Source organism: Nerophis lumbriciformis, linkage group LG25 (genome assembly GCF_033978685.3).
Source record: "Nerophis lumbriciformis linkage group LG25, RoL_Nlum_v2.1, whole genome shotgun sequence".
NCBI lineage: Eukaryota > Metazoa > Chordata > Actinopteri > Syngnathiformes > Syngnathidae > Nerophis > Nerophis lumbriciformis.
Genome location: NC_084572.2, coordinates 37,333,173 through 37,351,621, shown reverse-complemented (window position 1 = coordinate 37,351,621; position 18,449 = coordinate 37,333,173). Strand labels below are relative to the sequence as shown.

General features: G+C 40.7%; 1 protein-coding gene across 2 annotated transcripts in view; it reads right to left on the bottom strand.

Moving 5' to 3' along the window:
• Nucleotides 1–6,900, bottom strand: part of xpo1a (exportin 1 (CRM1 homolog, yeast) a) — a 95,206-nt gene extending 88,306 nt beyond the window's left edge. Inside the window, exons 1-2 of one of the 2 annotated variants that reach the window (XM_061984357.1) lie at nucleotides 6,545–6,900; nucleotides 6,369–6,432 (exon numbers count right to left, since the gene is read on the bottom strand). The gene's annotated coding sequence lies outside the window, so the exon portion shown is untranslated. Of the gene's footprint in view, nucleotides 1–6,368 lie in introns of both variants that reach the window. The other variant, XM_061984356.1, reaches the window with a different exon arrangement.
• Nucleotides 6,901–18,449: the final 11,549 nt, after the last annotated feature.

The window sequence follows — 18,449 nt, the reverse complement described above, 5'->3', positions numbered from 1 at the left end:
CTTGCGCTCTTATTTTGGTGGCTTTTTCTCTTTTTTTTGGTATTTTCCTGTAGCAGTTTCATGTCTTCCTTTGAGCGATATTTCCCGCATCTACTTTTGTTTTAGCAATCAGTTGCTTTTAATCCTCATTTGTGGGGACATTGTCGATTGTCATGTCATGTTCGGCTGTACGTCGTCTTTGCTCCGCAGTAAGTCTTTGCTGTCGTCCAGCATTCTGTTTTTGTTTACTTTGCAACCAGTTCCTTTTTAGCCCTCCCTAAGCTTCAATGCCTTTTCTTAGGGGCACTCACCTTTTGTTTATTTTTGGTTTAAGCATTAGACACCATTTTACCTGCACACTGCCTCCCGCTGTTTCCGACATCTACAAAGCAATTAGCTACCTGCTGCCACCTACTGATATGGAAGAGTATTACACGGTTACTCTGCCGAGCTCTAGACAGGAAAAGGAAACTCAGCAGTCGATATTGACAGTAAAAAGTCGTTTTCGCAATTGTTGGATATGACTTTAAAACATAACCAAGCATGCATCACTATAGCTCTTGTCTCAAAGTAGCTGTACTGTCACCACCTGTCACATCACACCCTGACTTATTTTAAGTATTTTGCTGTTTTCCTGTGTGTATTGTTTTACTTCCTGTCTTGCGCTCTTATTTTGGTGGCTTTTTCTCTCTTTTTGGTATTTTCCTGTAGCAGTTTCATGTCTTCCTTTGAGCGATATTTCCCGCATCTACTTTTGTTTTAGCAATCAGTTGCTTTTAATCCTCATTTGTGGGGACATTGTCGATTGTCACGTCATGTTCGGCTGTACGTCGTCTTTGCTCCGCAGTAAGTCTTTGCTGTCGTCCAGCATTCTGTTTTTGTTTACTTTGCAACCAGTTCCTTTTTAGCCCTCCCTAAGCTTCAATGCCTTTTCTTAGGGGCACTCACCTTTTGTTTATTTTTGGTTTAAGCATTAGACACCATTTTACCTGCACACTGCCTCCCGCTGTTTCCGACATCTACAAAGCAATTAGCTACCAGCTGCCACCTACTGATATGGAAGAGTATTACACGGTTACTCTGCCGAGCTCTAGACAGGAAAAGGAAACTCAGCAGTCGATATTGACAGCAAAAAGTCGTTTTCGCAATTGTTGGATATGACTTTAAAACATAACCAAGCATGCATCACTATAGCTCTTGTCTCAAAGTAGCTGTACTGTCACCACCTGTCACATCACACCCTGACTTATTTTAAGTATTTTGCTGTTTTCCTGTGTGTATTGTTTTACTTCCTGTCTTGCGCTCTTATTTTGGTGGCTTTTTCCTCTTTTTTTGGTATTTTCCTGTAGCAGTTTCATGTCTTCCTTTGAGCGATATTTCCCGCATCTACTTTTGTTTTAGCAATCAGTTGCTTTTAATCCTCATTTGTGGGGACATTGTCGATTGTCATGTCATGTTCGGCTGTACGTCGTCTTTGCTCCGCAGTAAGTCTTTGCTGTCGTCCAGCATTCTGTTTTTGTTTACTTTGCAACCAGTTCCTTTTTAGCCCTCCCTAAGCTTCAATGCCTTTTCTTAGGGGCACTCACCTTTTGTTTATTTTTGGTTTAAGCATTAGACACCATTTTACCTGCACACTGCCTCCCGCTGTTTCCGACATCTACAAAGCAATTAGCTACCAGCTGCCACCTACTGATATGGAAGAGTATTACACGGTTACTCTGCCGAGCTCTAGACAGGAAAAGGAAACTCAGCAGTCGATATTGACAGTAAAAAGTCGTTTTCGCAATTGTTGGATATGACTTTAAAACATAACCAAGCATGCATCACTATAGCTCTTGTCTCAAAGTAGCTGTACTGTCACCACCTGTCACATCACACCCTGACTTATTTTAAGTATTTTGCTGTTTTCCTGTGTGTATTGTTTTACTTCCTGTCTTGCGCTCTTATTTTGGTGGCTTTTTCCTCTTTTTTTGGTATTTTCCTGTAGCAGTTTCATGTCTTCCTTTGAGCGATATTTCCCGCATCTACTTTTGTTTTAGCAATCAGTTGCTTTTAATCCTCATTTGTGGGGACATTGTCGATTGTCACGTCATGTTCGGCTGTACGTCGTCTTTGCTCCGCGGTAAGTCTTTGCTGTCGTCCAGCATTCTGTTTTTGTTTACTTTGCAACCAGTTCCTTTTTAGCCCTCCCTAAGCTTCAATGCCTTTTCTTAGGGGCACTCACCTTTTGTTTATTTTTGGTTTAAGCATTAGACACCATTTTACCTGCACACTGCCTCCCGCTGTTTCCGACATCTACAAAGCAATTAGCTACCTGCTGCCACCTACTGATATGGAAGAGTATTACACGGTTACTCTGCCGAGCTCTAGACAGGAAAAGGAAACTCAGCAGTCGATATTGACAGTAAAAAGTCGTTTTCGCAATTGTTGGATATGACTTTAAAACATAACCAAGCATGCATCACTATAGCTCTTGTCTCAAAGTAGCTGTACTGTCACCACCTGTCACATCACACCCTGACTTATTTTAAGTATTTTGCTGTTTTCCTGTGTGTATTGTTTTACTTCCTGTCTTGCGCTCTTATTTTGGTGGCTTTTTCTCTTTTTTTTGGTATTTTCCTGTAGCAGTTTCATGTCTTCCTTTGAGCGATATTTCCCGCATCTACTTTTGTTTTAGCAATCAGTTGCTTTTAATCCTCATTTGTGGGGACATTGTCGATTGTCATGTCATGTTCGGCTGTACGTCGTCTTTGCTCCGCGGTAAGTCTTTGCTGTCGTCCAGCATTCTGTTTTTGTTTACTTTGCAACCAGTTCCTTTTTAGCCCTCCCTAAGCTTCAATGCCTTTTCTTAGGGGCACTCACCTTTTGTTTATTTTTGGTTTAAGCATTAGACACCATTTTACCTGCACACTGCCTCCCGCTGTTTCCGACATCTACAAAGCAATTAGCTACCTGCTGCCACCTACTGATATGGAAGAGTATTACACGGTTACTCTGCCGAGCTCTAGACAGGAAAAGGAAACTCAGCAGTCGATATTGACAGTAAAAAGTCGTTTTCGCAATTGTTGGATATGACTTTAAAACATAACCAAGCGTGCATCACTATAGCTCTTGTCTCAAAGTAGCTGTACTGTCACCACCTGTCACATCACACCCTGACTTATTTTAAGTATTTTGCTGTTTTCCTGTGTGTATTGTTTTACTTCCTGTCTTGCGCTCTTATTTTGGTGGCTTTTTCTCTTTTTTTGGTATTTTCCTGTAGCAGTTTCATGTCTTCCTTTGAGCGATATTTCCCGCATCTACTTTTGTTTTAGCAATCAGTTGCTTTTAATCCTCATTTGTGGGGACATTGTCGATTGTCATGTCATGTTCGGCTGTACGTCGTCTTTGCTCCGCAGTAAGTCTTTGCTGTCGTCCAGCATTCTGTTTTTGTTTACTTTGCAACCAGTTCCTTTTTAGCCCTCCCTAAGCTTCAATGCCTTTTCTTAGGGGCACTCACCTTTTGTTTATTTTTGGTTTAAGCATTAGACACCATTTTACCTGCACACTGCCTCCCGCTGTTTCCGACATCTACAAAGCAATTAGCTACCTGCTGCCACCTACTGATATGGAAGAGTATTACACGGTTACTCTGCCGAGCTCTAGACAGGAAAAGGAAACTCAGCAGTCGATATTGACAGCAAAAAGTCGTTTTCGCAATTGTTGGATATGACTTTAAAACATAACCAAGCATGCATCACTATAGCTCTTGTCTCAAAGTAGCTGTACTGTCACCACCTGTCACATCACACCCTGACTTATTTTAAGTATTTTGCGGTTTTCCTGTGTGTATTGTTTTACTTCCTGTCTTGCGCTCTTATTTTGGTGGCTTTTTCCTCTTTTTTTGGTATTTTCCTGTAGCAGTTTCATGTCTTCCTTTGAGCGATATTTCCCGCATCTACTTTTGTTTTAGCAATCAGTTGCTTTTAATCCTCATTTGTGGGGACATTGTCGATTGTCATGTCATGTTCGGCTGTACGTCGTCTTTGCTCCGCAGTAAGTCTTTGCTGTCGTCCAGCATTCTGTTTTTGTTTACTTTGCAACCAGTTCCTTTTTAGCCCTCCCTAAGCTTCAATGCCTTTTCTTAGGGGCACTCGCCTTTTGTTTATTTTTGGTTTAAGCATTAGACACCATTTTACCTGCACACTGCCTCCCGCTGTTTCCGACATCTACAAAGCAATTAGCTACCTGCTGCCACCTACTGATATGGAAGAGTATTACACGGTTACTCTGCCGAGCTCTAGACAGGAAAAGGAAACTCAGCAGTCGATATTGACAGTAAAAAGTCGTTTTCGCAATTGTTGGATATGACTTTAAAACATAACCAAGCATGCATCACTATAGCTCTTGTCTCAAAGTAGCTGTACTGTCACCACCTGTCACATCACACCCTGACTTATTTTAAGTATTTTGCTGTTTTCCTGTGTGTATTGTTTTACTTCCTGTCTTGCGCTCTTATTTTGGTGGCTTTTTCCTCTTTTTTTGGTATTTTCCTGTAGCAGTTTCATGTCTTCCTTTGAGCGATATTTCCCGCATCTACTTTTGTTTTAGCAATCAGTTGCTTTTAATCCTCATTTGTGGGGACACTGTCGATTGTCATGTCATGTCCGGCTGTACGTCGTCTTTGCTCCGCAGTAAGTCTTTGCTGTCGTCCAGCATTCTGTTTTTGTTTACTTTGCAACCAGTTCCTTTTTAGCCCTCCCTAAGCTTCAATGCCTTTTCTTAGGGGCACTCACCTTTTGTTTATTTTTGGTTTAAGCATTAGACACCATTTTACCTGCACACTGCCTCCCGCTGTTTCCGACATCTACAAAGCAATTAGCTACCGGCTGCCACCTACTGATATGGAAGAGTATTACACGGTTACTCTGCCGCGCTCTAGACAGGAAAAGGAAACTCAGCAGTCGATATTGACAGTAAAAAGTCGTTTTCGCAATTGTTGGATATGACTTTAAAACATAACCAAGCATGCATCACTATAGCTCTTGTCTCAAAGTAGCTGTACTGTCACCACCTGTCACATCACACCCTGACTTATTTGAAGTATTTTGCTGTTTTCCTGTGTGTATTGTTTTACTTCCTGTCTTGCGCTCTTATTTTGGTGGCTTTTTCCTCTTTTTTTGGTATTTTCCTGTAGCAGTTTCATGTCTTCCTTTGAGCGATATTTCCAGCATCTACTTTTGTTTTAACAATCAGTTGCTTTTAATCCTCATTTGTGGGGACATTGTCGATTGTCATGTCATGTTCGGCTGTACGTCGTCTTTGCTCCGCAGTAAGTCTTTGCTGTCGTCCAGCATTCTGTTTTTGTTTACTTTGCAACCAGTTCCTTTTTAGCCCTCCCTAAGCTTCAATGCCTTTTCTTAGGGGCACTCACCTTTTGTTTATTTTTGGTTTAAGCATTAGACACCATTTTACCTGCACACTGCCTCCCGCTGTTTCCGACATCTACAAAGCAATTAGCTACCTGCTGCCACCTACTGATATGGAAGAGTATTACACGGTTACTCTGCCGAGCTCTAGACAGGAAAAGGAAACTCAGCAGTCGATATTGACAGCAAAAAGTCGTTTTCGCAATTGTTGGATATGACTTTAAAACATAACCAAGCATGCATCACTATAGCTCTTGTCTCAAAGTAGCTGTACTGTCACCACCTGTCACATCACACCCTGACTTATTTGAAGTATTTTGCTGTTTTCCTGTGTGTATTGTTTTACTTCCTGTCTTGCGCTCTTATTTTGGTGGCTTTTTCCTCTTTTTTTGGTATTTTCCTGTAGCAGTTTCATGTCTTCCTTTGAGCGATATTTCCCGCATCTACTTTTGTTTTAGCAATCAGTTGCTTTTAATCCTCATTTGTGGGGACATTGTCGATTGTCATGTCATGTTCGGCTGTACGTCGTCTTTGCTCCGCAGTAAGTCTTTGCTGTCGTCCAGCATTCTGTTTTTGTTTACTTTGCAACCAGTTCCTTTTTAGCCCTCCCTAAGCTTCAATGCCTTTTCTTAGGGGCACTCACCTTTTGTTTATTTTTGGTTTAAGCATTAGACACCATTTTACCTGCACACTGCCTCCCGCTGTTTCCGACATCTACAAAGCAATTAGCTACCAGCTGCCACCTACTGATATGGAAGAGTATTACACGGTTACTCTGCCGAGCTCTAGACAGCACCGACACTCAACAACAACAACACATCATCTGCAGACTAGAATTATTGCTTTGCAAAATATATTTTTAACCCAAATAGGTGAAATGAGATCATCTCGTGTTAGCTTCGACGCTAACGTGTATCTTAGATGCTAACGTCTACGCCCACGTTGGGCAAAGTCGCCCCCCGGGTCCAGCTTTCAACTCACCTGGTTTTGTCCTCCGTCCTCTCGGGTCGAAAGCAGGAGTTTAGACGGACTCGGCGAAAGTGCGCTGGCAACAAAATGCACGTTTAGCCACGGATAGCCAGGAGCTAACGCTAGCTCGACAGTTAGCAATATCTTATATAGGTAAAAAAAAAAACCAAAAAAAAAAACGACCTTACGTCAGGTATGGGTCGATTGTCGCCGTGGTATTAAACGTACATCCACGTCAGAAATGTATGTTTCTTTGATTAGCGGTAATGGCAGCCATGCTAACGACTAGCATGCTAATGGGGGGGGAAAAAAGTCAGTGGTATTCGGCGTTAGTTGCTAATTTGTCACTATGCCGGGTCATAGTAACCAAAGTTGCCTTTTATTTCAGCGCGGCGCACACTTAGAAGCGAGGAGATGTAAAAAAAAAAAAAAAGCGTCCTCTAAGCCTCATGCTTCCATCCACGGACCGGCTCAAACCGGTTAAGACCGGGATATTCATTCTCCGTGCCTCGGCCCGCCGAGCGCCGCGTAAAATTTGGACTGTGCGCCCGCCCTTGCGCGCCCTGATTGGCTAGAAGAACGCCGACGTCATAGGATGTCATAGGAGGGGTGTGGCTGTCCGTGTGACCACGCCCCCTTTGCCCCGGCACGACAACTAGAATCACTTTAAATTGTTTTATTGATCCACAAACATGAATACTATATGAATTATGGCTTTAAATTTCATTTATCAACTAATTATTTCTATTGATCAACACTGACACAAGCATTTCTAATATACAAGTTATAACTTTAAATCATTTTTAACGGTCACAAACATTAGTAATATACAAGTTATAAGTTACAATTATTTTTTTTAACTGTCACAAAAATTACACGTTGTTAACTTTAAATTATTTCCCCAACTGACACAAACATTACTAATATCATACTTGCCAACCTTGAGACCTCCGATTTCGGGAGGTGGGGGGGGGGGCGTGGTCGGGGTGGGACGGGGGCGTGGTTGGGGGCGTGGCTAAAAGGGGAGGAGTATATTTACAGCTAGAATTCACCAAGTCAAGTATTTCATATATATATATATATAAGAAATACTTGACGTTCAGTGAATTCTAGCTAATAATACAATCCATGGTATGTGAATGCTCCCATTAAAATCTCCTGATGATTGAGGGAACCCCTCATGAAACAGGCCTGTAGAGATGAAGTAGTCTTGTGAATTTTTTCCCACACATACATATATATATATATATATATATATATATATATATATATATATATATATATATATATATATATATATATATATATATATATATATAATAAAATATATATATATAATAAAATATATATATATATATATATATATATATATATATGTGTGTATATATATATATATATTTTATTATATATATATATATATATATATGTATATATATATATATTTTATTATATATATATATATATATATATATATATATATATATATATATATATATATATATATATATATATATATATATATATATATGTGAATGCTCCCATTAAAATCTCCTGATGATTGAGGGAACCCCTCATGAAACAGGCCTGTAGAGATGAAGTAGTCTTGTGATTTTTTTCCCACACATACATATATATATATATATATATATATATATATATATAATAAAATATATATATATATATATATATATATAATAAAATATATATATATAATAATATATATATATATATATATATATATATATATATATATATATATATATATGTATATATATGTGTATATATATATATATATATATATTTATATTTTGTTATATATATATATATATATATATATATATATGTATGTGTGGGAAAAAAATCACAAGACTACTTCATCTCTACAGGCCTGTTTCATGAGGGGTTCCCTCAATCTATATATATATATATATATATATATATATATATATATATATATATATATATATAACAAAATATAAATATATATATATATATATATACACATATATATATATATATATATATATTATTATATATATATATATTTTATTATATATATATATATATATATATATTTTATTATATATATATATTTTATTATATATATATATATATATATATATATATATATATATATATATATATATATATATATATATATATATATATATATATATATATATATATATATATATATATATATATATATATATATATGTGTGGGAAAAAAATCACAAGACTACTTCATCTCTACAGGCCTGTTTCATGAGGGGTTCCCTCAATCATCAGGAGATTTTAATGGGAGCATTCACATACCATGGATTATATAGGGCACAGAGTGGGTGGGTACAGGCTGGCGTAGGGGCGTGGTGATTGGCTCATGTGTTACCTAGGAGGTGTTTCCGTCTGTGGCGGCATGCTGATACAATTTCGCTGCGCTTGTTGAGGGATGACAGGTCTGGACGGTAAATAATAAACAGTTTCTCTTTCAAGCATAGGTTGCATCTTTTATTACCACTATTGTAAGGTGTGCTGGATGCAAGAATTTGCCATGTTATTGAATATTCAACATTATTGTCTTTGAGGTCCCAAATGTGTTTGCTGAGTTCTGTGGTATTCCGCAGGTTTTGGTTCCTGAAAGAAGCCTTGTGATTGTTCCATCTGGTTTTAAACTCTCCCTCGGTTAATCCTACAAATGTGTCGGATGTGTTAATGTCCTTGCGTGTTACCTTAGATTGGTAAACAACTGATGTTTGTAAGCACCCCCCGTTGAGAGGGCAATCAGGTTTCTTGCGGCAGTTGCAGCCTTTGTTGGTTTTGGGGTCGCTCTGTCCGGGGGTCGACGGCTCATTTGCAATTGTTTTGTTGTGGTTTGAGATAATTTGTCGTATATTGTTCATGCAGCTGTAGCTCAATTTAATGTTGTTCTTGTTGAATACTTTTCTTAGGGTGTTGCCTTTGGGAAAGTGTTTGTCAATCAGAGTGAGGAATTTGTGTCCAATGTTAGTTGAGACGTTTTTGCTGTATGGGGGGTTGTACCAGATGATGTTGTTTCGTTTTCTGTTCTTTTTTGGTTGGTTTCCTGGCGTGGGTTCATAGGTGAGGGTGAAATTGTATCCGCTTTCATCAAGGGCTTTTTGGTACGGGGGGGTTGCTTGGTCAAATTCAGCTTTGCTAGATGACAGCATCGATAGCCTTTTATTAATTCCGGTAGGTATTCTTTTCGTGGTGGTGGGTGGGTGGTTGCTGTCATGGTGCACGTATTGGAGTGTTGTGTTGGGTTTCGTGAATGGTTGGTAGCTGTTATTTCTCAGGTTGAAAGTGACGTCGAGGAAGTTGACGGTTTGCTTGTTGGCTTCAATCGTGATCCGTAGGCCGTTCTCTTTGAAAATTTGGCATATGCGCTTCTTGGTATTCTCGCTGCTCCTTGGCGAGGCGCGACACACTGCCAGTCCGTCATCACGGTAAATACCAAGGTTCAGATTGAGGCTAGCGAGCTGGGAGAGGAGGAAACTCCCAACGAGTTCACACGTTTCTGCTCCGTCAAAACTTCCCATAGTGACGTCAAATGTTGCATTGTTCTTTTTTTGCCATGGTGTACTGTTGTGGATGAGAATGGAGTTTTTTGCGTGGATGATGATGTTTCTTTCGTTGCCTGTGATTGAGTCGTAGTCTGAGGCGAAGTCTAGTGCTTGAGTCAGTAGGTCTTGCGTGATGGAAGGGTAAAATTCTTCGATATCGAAGGAGATAAAGTTGTGCTGTTGTTTGTCTTGGATGTTGTTGAACCATTTGATTACTGCTGCTGTATTTCTCCATTGGTTGAGTGGTGTTTTGTCCTTGATTTTTGTGTTGACTCTGTCCAGGATTATTTTGCTGATTTTTCCTATTTCAGATTTAGTTGGGTTTATTAGTCGGCATGTTGGGTTATTTGCAAAGTTGGGTTTGTGGTCCTTCAATGTGATGAAGGCTTCCTTGTTGGCTGTGGCGTCCACCCTGTCCTCAATGTCCAGTTCAGCCGCGATCCTTTTATTTTCCAGGTGGATGTTCTGTAAGGTGTTGGGTTGCGCTTTTTTGTATGATTTGGTGATGCTTCTGTCCAGTAAGGTGTGGTGTTCCGGTATGTCCATTCTGTAGAAGTTTGTGGTTTTATCGGCAGCTATGAAGAGGTTGTTTACTTTCTTGATGCGCTCCTTGTCATTTTTCAGCTTGGTGAGGAGTGGGTTGCGGACTGGCTTGAATTTGACTGATTGTATCATTTTGAGCATGTCGTTCTCAAAATCCTTTAGTTCCTCAACTGTGGGTGGGTTCTTGGTAGATTTGAATCCGTAAGTTTTCTTTTGCGTTCCTTTTGTTTCAGGGTGGAGGAAAAAATGTGCTTTCCACCGCATCCTCCTTAGGAAGTGTTCCGTCTTTTCTATGAGCCTTAGCTTGTAGTCATTCTGCGCGGGTATGGGGATGTTCTTCGTGGAGTAGTCGATGTTGAATTTTTTCCATTTCTGATCGTCGTACAGTTGAATATTCAATAACATGGCAAATTCTTGCATCCAGCACACCTTACAATAGTGGTAATAAAAGATGCAACCTATGCTTGAAAGAGAAACTGTTTATTATTTACCGTCCAGACCTGTCATCCCTCAACAAGCGCAGCGAAATTGTAACAACATGCCGCCATAGACGGAAACACCTCCTAGGTAACACATGAGCCAATCACCACGCCCCTACGCCAGCCTGTACCCACCCACTCTGTGCCCTATATAAACCATGGTATGCGAATGCTCCCATTAAAATCTCCTGATGATTGAGGGTACCCCCCCTCATGAAACAGGCCTGTAGAGATGAAATAGTCTTGTGATTTTTTCCCCACACATACATATATTGCGCTCTACTACGGTATCGAGCACTATTTTTTTGGATAACCTTATTAAGACATATATATATATATGTCTTAATAAGGTTATCCCAAAAATTGTCAGGAGATTCTGATGATTGAGGGAACCCCTCATGAAACAGGCCTGTAGAGATGAAATAGTCTTAAGATATATATATATATATATATATATATGTCTTAATAAGGTTATCCAAAAAATAGTGCTTGATACCGTATCATCAGAATCTCCTGATGATTGAGGGAACCCCTCATGAAACAGGCCTGTAGAGATGAAGTAGTCTTGTGATTTTTTTTCCCACACATACATATATATATATATATATATATATATATATATATATATATATATATATATAAAAGAAATACTTGACTTGGTCAAGTGTTTCATATATATATATATATATAAGAAATACTTGACGTTCAGTGAATTCTAGCTATATATATGTGTGTATATATATATATACATATATATATTTTATTATATATATATATATATATATATATATATATATATATATATATATATATATATATATATATATATATATATATATATATTTATATATATATATATATATATATATATATATCCATCCATCCATTTTCTACCGCTTATTCCCTTTGGGGTCGCGGGGGGCGCTGGAGCCTATCTCAGCTACAATCGGGCGGAAGGCGGGGTACACCCTGGACAAGTCGCATATATAAAATAAATACTTGAATTTCAGTGTTCATTTATTTACATATATACATTACACATATGCACTAGATGGCAGTATTGTCCTGTTTAAGAGTGTCACAACATTGCTGTTTACGGCAGACAAACTGCTTTACGGTATACAAAAAAGTGACTGCTGTTGTTGTGTGTTGTTGCCACGCTGGGAGGACGTTAATGAAACTGCCTAACAATAAACCCACATAAGAAACCAAGAACTCGCGCCTCCATCATTCTATAGTTACAACGTGATTGGGCAGGTATGCTTTTTTTATATTGTGGAGGACCTGAGTCCGCCTGAATTTCGGGAGAAAATTTGTCCCGGGAGGTTTTCGGGAGAGGCGCTGAATTTCGGGAGTCTCCCGGAAAATCCGGGAGGGTTGGCAAGTATGACTAATATACAAGTTATAACTTTAAATTATTTTTTATTAACTGTCACAAAAATTACTAATATAAAAGTTCCATCCATCCATCCATCTATTTTCTACCGCTTGTCCCTTTCAAGGTCGCGGGGTGTGCTGGAGCCTATCTCCAGCACACCCTGCGACCCTGGACAAGTCGCCACCTCATCACAGTAACATTAAGTTAAAAAGTACCAATGATTGTCACAACACACACTAGGTGTGGCAAAATTATTCTCTGCATTTGACCCCATCACCCTTGATCACCCCCTGGGAGGTGAGGGGAGTAGTGAGCAGCAGCGGTGGCCGCGCCCGGTAATCATTTTTGGTGATTTAACCCCCAATTCCAACCCTTTGATGCTGAGTGCCAAGCAAGGTGGTAATGGCTCCCATTTTTATAGTCTTTGGTATGACTTATAACTTATACAGGTAAAAGCCAGTAAATTAGAATATTTTGAAAAACTTGATTTATTTCAGTAATTGCATTCAAAAGGTGTAACTTGTACATTATATTTATTCATTGCACACAGACTGATGCATTCAAATGTTTATTTCATTTAATTTTGATGATTTGAAGTGGCAACAAATGAAAATCCAAAATTCCGTGTGTCACAAAATTAGAATATTACTTAAGGCTAATACAAAAAAGGGATTTTTAGAAATGTTGGCCAACTGAAAAGTATGAAAATGAAAAATATGAGCATGTACAATACTCAATACTTGCTTGGAGCTCCTTTTGCCTCAATTACTGCGTTAATGCGGCGTGGCATGGAGTCGATGAGTTTCTGGCACTGCTCAGGTGTTATGAGAGCCCAGGTTGCTCTGATAGTGGCCTTCAACTCTTCTGCGTTTTTGGGTCTGGCATTCTGCATCTTCCTTTTCACAATACCCCACAGATTTTCTATGGGGCTAAGGTCAGGGGAGTTGGCGGGCCAATTTAGAACAGAAATACCATGGTCCGTAAACCAGGCACGGGTAGATTTTGCGCTGTGTGCAGGCGCCAAGTCCTGTTGGAACTTGAAATCTCCATCTCCATAGAGCAGGTCAGCAGCAGAAAGCATGAAGTGCTCTAAAACTTGCTGGTAGATGGCTGCGTTGACCCTGGATCTCAGGAAACAGAGTGGACCGACACCAGCAGATGACATGGCACCCCAAACCATCACCCAACTATGCAAATTTTGCATTTCCTTTGGAAATCGAGGTCCCAGAGTCTGGAGGAAGACAGGAGAGGCACAGGATCCACGTTGCCTGAAGTCTAGTGTAAAGTTTCCACCATCAGTGATGGTTTGGGGTGCCATGTCATCTGCTGGTGTCGGTCCACTCTGTTTCCTGAGATCCAGGGTCAACGCAGCCGTCCACCAGCAAGTTTTAGAGCACTTCATGCTTCCTGCTGCTGACCTGCTCTATGGAGATGGAGATTTCAAGTTCCAACAGGACTTGGCGCCTGCACACAGCGCAAAATCTACCCGTGCCTGGTTTACGGACCATGGTATTTCTGTTCTAAATTGGCCCGCCAACTCCCCTGACCTTAGCCCCATAGAAAATCTGTGGGGTATTGTGAAAAGGAAGATGCAGAATGCCAGACCCAAAAACGCAGAAGAGTTGAAGGCCACTATCAGAGCAACCTGGGCTCTCATAACACCTGAGCAGTGCCAGAAACTCATCGACTCCATGCCACGCCGCATTAACGCAGTAATTGAGGCAAAAGGAGCTCCAACCAAGTATTGAGTATTGTACATGCTCATATTTTTCATTTTCATACTTTTTAGTTGGCCAACATTTCTAAAAATCCCTTTTTTGTATTAGCCTTAAGTAATATTCTAATTTTGTGACACACGGAATTTTGGATTTTCATTTGTTGCCACTTCAAATCATCAAAATTAAATGAAATAAACATTTGAATGCATCAGTCTGTGTGCAATGAATAAATATAATGTACAAGTTACACCTTTTGAATGCAATTACTGAAATAAATCAAGTTTTTAAAAATATTCTAATTTACTGGCTTTTACCTGTATACAAGTTAAAATTATTTTATTAACTGTCACAAACATTGCACGTTATAACTTTAAATTATTTCATTAACTGACACAAACATGACTTATATACAATATATTATAACTTTAAATTATTTTTATTGATCAACAACTGACACAAACATGAATAATATACAAGTTATTATAACTTATATATTAGTCATGTTTGTGACAATTAATACAATCATTTCAAGTTATTATAACTGAATTATTTTATTAACCGTCACAAACATAACTAATATATAAGTTATAACTTTAAATTACTTTATTAACTGACACAAACATGACTAAAATACAAGTCATAACTGAGTTATTTTCTTAACTGACAAAAACATTACTAATATACAAGTTATTATAACTTAAAATTATTTTATTTATCAAGTGACAAACACTCCATCCATCCATCCATCTTCTTCCGCTTATCCGAGGTCGGGTCGCGGGGGCAGCAGCCTAAGCAGGGAAGCCCAAGACTTCCCTCTCCCCAGCCACTTCGTCCAGCTCCTCCCGGGGGATCCCGAGGCGTTCCCAGGCCAGCCGGGAGACATAGTCTTCCCAACGTGTCCTGGGTCTTCCTCGTGGCCTCCTACCGGTCGGACATGCACCTTAGGGAGGCGCTCGGGTGGCATCCTGACCAGATGCCCGAACCACCTCATCTGGCTCCTCTCCATGTGGAGGAGCAGCGGCTTTACTTTGAGCTCCCCCCGGATGACAGAGCTTCTCACCCTATCTCTAAGGGAGAGCCCCGCCACCCGGCGGAGGAAACTCATTTCGGCCGCTTGTACCCGTGATCTTGTCCTTTCGGTCATAACCCAAAGCTCATGACCATAGGTGAGGATGGGAACGTAGATCGACCGGTAAATTGAGAGCTTTGCCTTCCGGCTCAGCTCCTTCTTCACCACAACGGATCGATACAGCGTCCGCATTACTGAAGACGCCGCACCGATCCGCCTGTCGATCTCACGATCCACTCTTCCCTCACTCGTGAACAAGACTCCGAGGTACTTGAACTCCTCCACTTGGGGCAAGATCTCCTCCCCAACCCGGAGATGGCACTCCACCCTTTTCCGGGCGAGAACCATGGACTCGGACTTGGAGGTGCTGATTCTCATCCCAGTCGCTTCACACTCGGCTGCGAACCGATCCAGTGAGAGCTGAAGATCCTGGCCAGATGAAGCCATCAGGACCAAATCATCTGTAAAAAGCAGAGACCTAATCCTGCAGCCACCAAACCAGATCCCCTCAACGCCTTGACTGCGCCTAGAAATTCTGTCCATAAAAGTTATGAACAGAATCGGTGACAAAGGGCAGCCTTGGCGGAGTCCAACCCTCACTGGAAACGTGTCCGACTTACTGCCGGCAATGCGGACCAAGCTCTGACACTGATCATACAGGGAGCGGACCGCCACAATCAGACAGTCCGAAACCCCGTACTCTCTGAGCACTCCCCACAGGACTTCCCGAGGGACACGGTCGAATGCCTTCTCCAAGTCAACAAAGCACATGTAGACTGGTTGGGCAAACTCCCATGCACCCTCAAGGACCCTGCCGAGAGTATAGAGCTGGTCCACAGTTCCACGACCAGGACGAAAACCACACTGTTCCTCCTGAATCCGAGGTTGGACTATCCGGCGTAGCCTCCTCTCCAGTACACCTGAATAGACCTTACCGGGAAGGCTGAGGAGTGTGATCCCACGATAGTTAGAACACACCCTCCGGTTCCCCTTTTTAAAGAGAGGAACCACCATCCCGGTCTGCCAATCCAGAGGTACCGCCCCCGATGTCCACGCGATGCTGTGACAAACACTACTATTATAAAAGTTATAACTTAAAATGATTTTATTGATTGTCATGTAAAGTCTGTCGCCTGTGCATCGGCTGGGAACATCTCTACGCTGCTGACCCGTCTCCGCTCGGGATGGTGTCCTGCTGGCCCCACTATGGACTGGACTCTTACTATTATGTTGGATCCACTATGGACTGGACTCTCACAATATTATGTCAGACCCACTCGACATCCATTGCTTTCGGTCTCCCCTAGAGGGGGGGGGGGGGGGGTTACCCACATATGCGGTCCTCTCCAAGGTTTCTCATAGTCATTCACATCGACGTCCCACTGGGGTGAGTTTTTCCTTGCCCGTATGTGGGCTTTGTACCGAGGATGTCGTTGTGGCTTGTGCAGCCCTTTGAGACACTTGTGATTTAGGGCTATATAAATAAAGATTGATTGATTGATTGAAAGTCAACATCACTAATAAGATCAACATGATTATCACTTTAGATACTATTGTATTTGTTTATAAATGATAGAAATGTATATATTTAACCCTAGTGGCACTGACGAGTCGTGGAACTGCCATCTTGAAAGGGGCAACATCTCCATCAGGCGTAATGCAGTGTCAGCACATTTAATCCATCATGGCTGATTTTCATATTAGTTTACAACACAATTTGGCAGGTGTGCACAAATACAGTACCATCATCTTCCATTCTCAAAAAACAACCCGTAGTAGAGTTCACTTTTGAGGTGTGAAAAGGTTTTCCACACATTTGAGCAAGAACATGCAGAACAATCCCTGTTGATGTTTCTGCTGCTGAAAGACCAGTAGATGCCCCTTTCAAGATGGCTGCCAAATGTCCTGCGCCCCAGCAGCCAATGTGGAGTCTATGTCATAATAATAATAATAATAATAATTAAAGCTGCAAGCAGCGTTGGCCGGGCCCGCGTATTTGGCAGGTGCTAGTCCTAAGTGTCCCAATACTTTTGTCTACTTTTAGTCTGAAGTGTCCCAAGACTTTTGTCTAGTGTACCTACCTTGTCTGCATTGTGTGGGCACGTTGGTGCTTCCTGCTTTTAAGCAGCCATCTTACAAAAACAGCAGTGCAGCAGCATCAGCGCAGTGGTTCTTTGAAGGCTCATAAAATCAAAACCGGAGCAGGTATCACAACTCTTTCGCCAACTTTTAATCAGAAGGGGTCAATCTCTCTCCTGTGTTAGTTTGAAGCCGAAACAACAAACGCGCTCAGAGGAGATAATTTTTGAAGAAAGGTGACCGGTTTTTACAAAAAAGTTGTGTTGAAGGGGGAATAGCAAACTTCGTGTTGATTTTTGCTGGGGGTAGTCAATTTATGAAATGTAGGTGTAAGTGAGACCTACGGAGAGGTTTTTGTTTCATGTCTCTCCGACCTTCCCAGTGGTAGTTACAGGCAGTTTTGTAATTTTTTTCTTCCGAGGAGCAGTTTTTTCTCCGTTTTATTAAAAAAATTCTGTAGAGCGCAATTTTTGAATTTGGGGTTAGTTTTTTTTATTAGATAACAGTTTTTGCCAGTCCTGATGTGTGCGTTCAGTTTGGTGAGTTTTGAAGCATGTTAAGGGGGTCAAATTACAGCTGAAAGAGGCAAAAGTGACTGATTTTACTAAAATTTAGTGTTGAAGGGGGAATAGTAAACTTCCTGTAGATTTTTGCCCGAGAAAATAAATTAATAAAATTTAAGTCTAAGTGAGACCTACATAGAGGTTTTTGTTTCATGTCTCTACGACATTCGTACGGGGAGTTAGAACAAGTTTACTTGGTAGGGGGCGCTAGAGCGCAATTTTGAGTTTTGGGGTTTGGTATTTTTACCAAAGAGTTTTGTTCGAGTTTTTTTATGTGTGCGTCAAATTTGGTGAGTTTTGAAGCATGTTAAGGGGGTGAAAGTAGTGCGCAAAGCTGCGGAACAATAAGAAAGAATAATAATAATTAAAGCTGCAAGCAGCGTTGTTCGGGCCCGCGTATTTGGCAGGTGCTAGTCCTAAGTGTCCCAATACTTTTGTCTACTTTTAGTCTGAAGTGTCCCAAGACTTTTGTCTAGTGTACCTACCTTGTCTGCATTGTGTGGGCACGCTGGTGCTTCCTGCTTTTGAGCAGCCATCTTACAAAAACAGCACCGCAGGAGCATCAGTGCAGCGGGTCTTTGAAGGGTCATAAAATCAAAACCGGAGCAGGTATCACAACTCTTTCACCAACTTTTAATCAGAAGGGTTCAATCTCTCTCCTGTGTTAGTTTGAAGCCGAAACG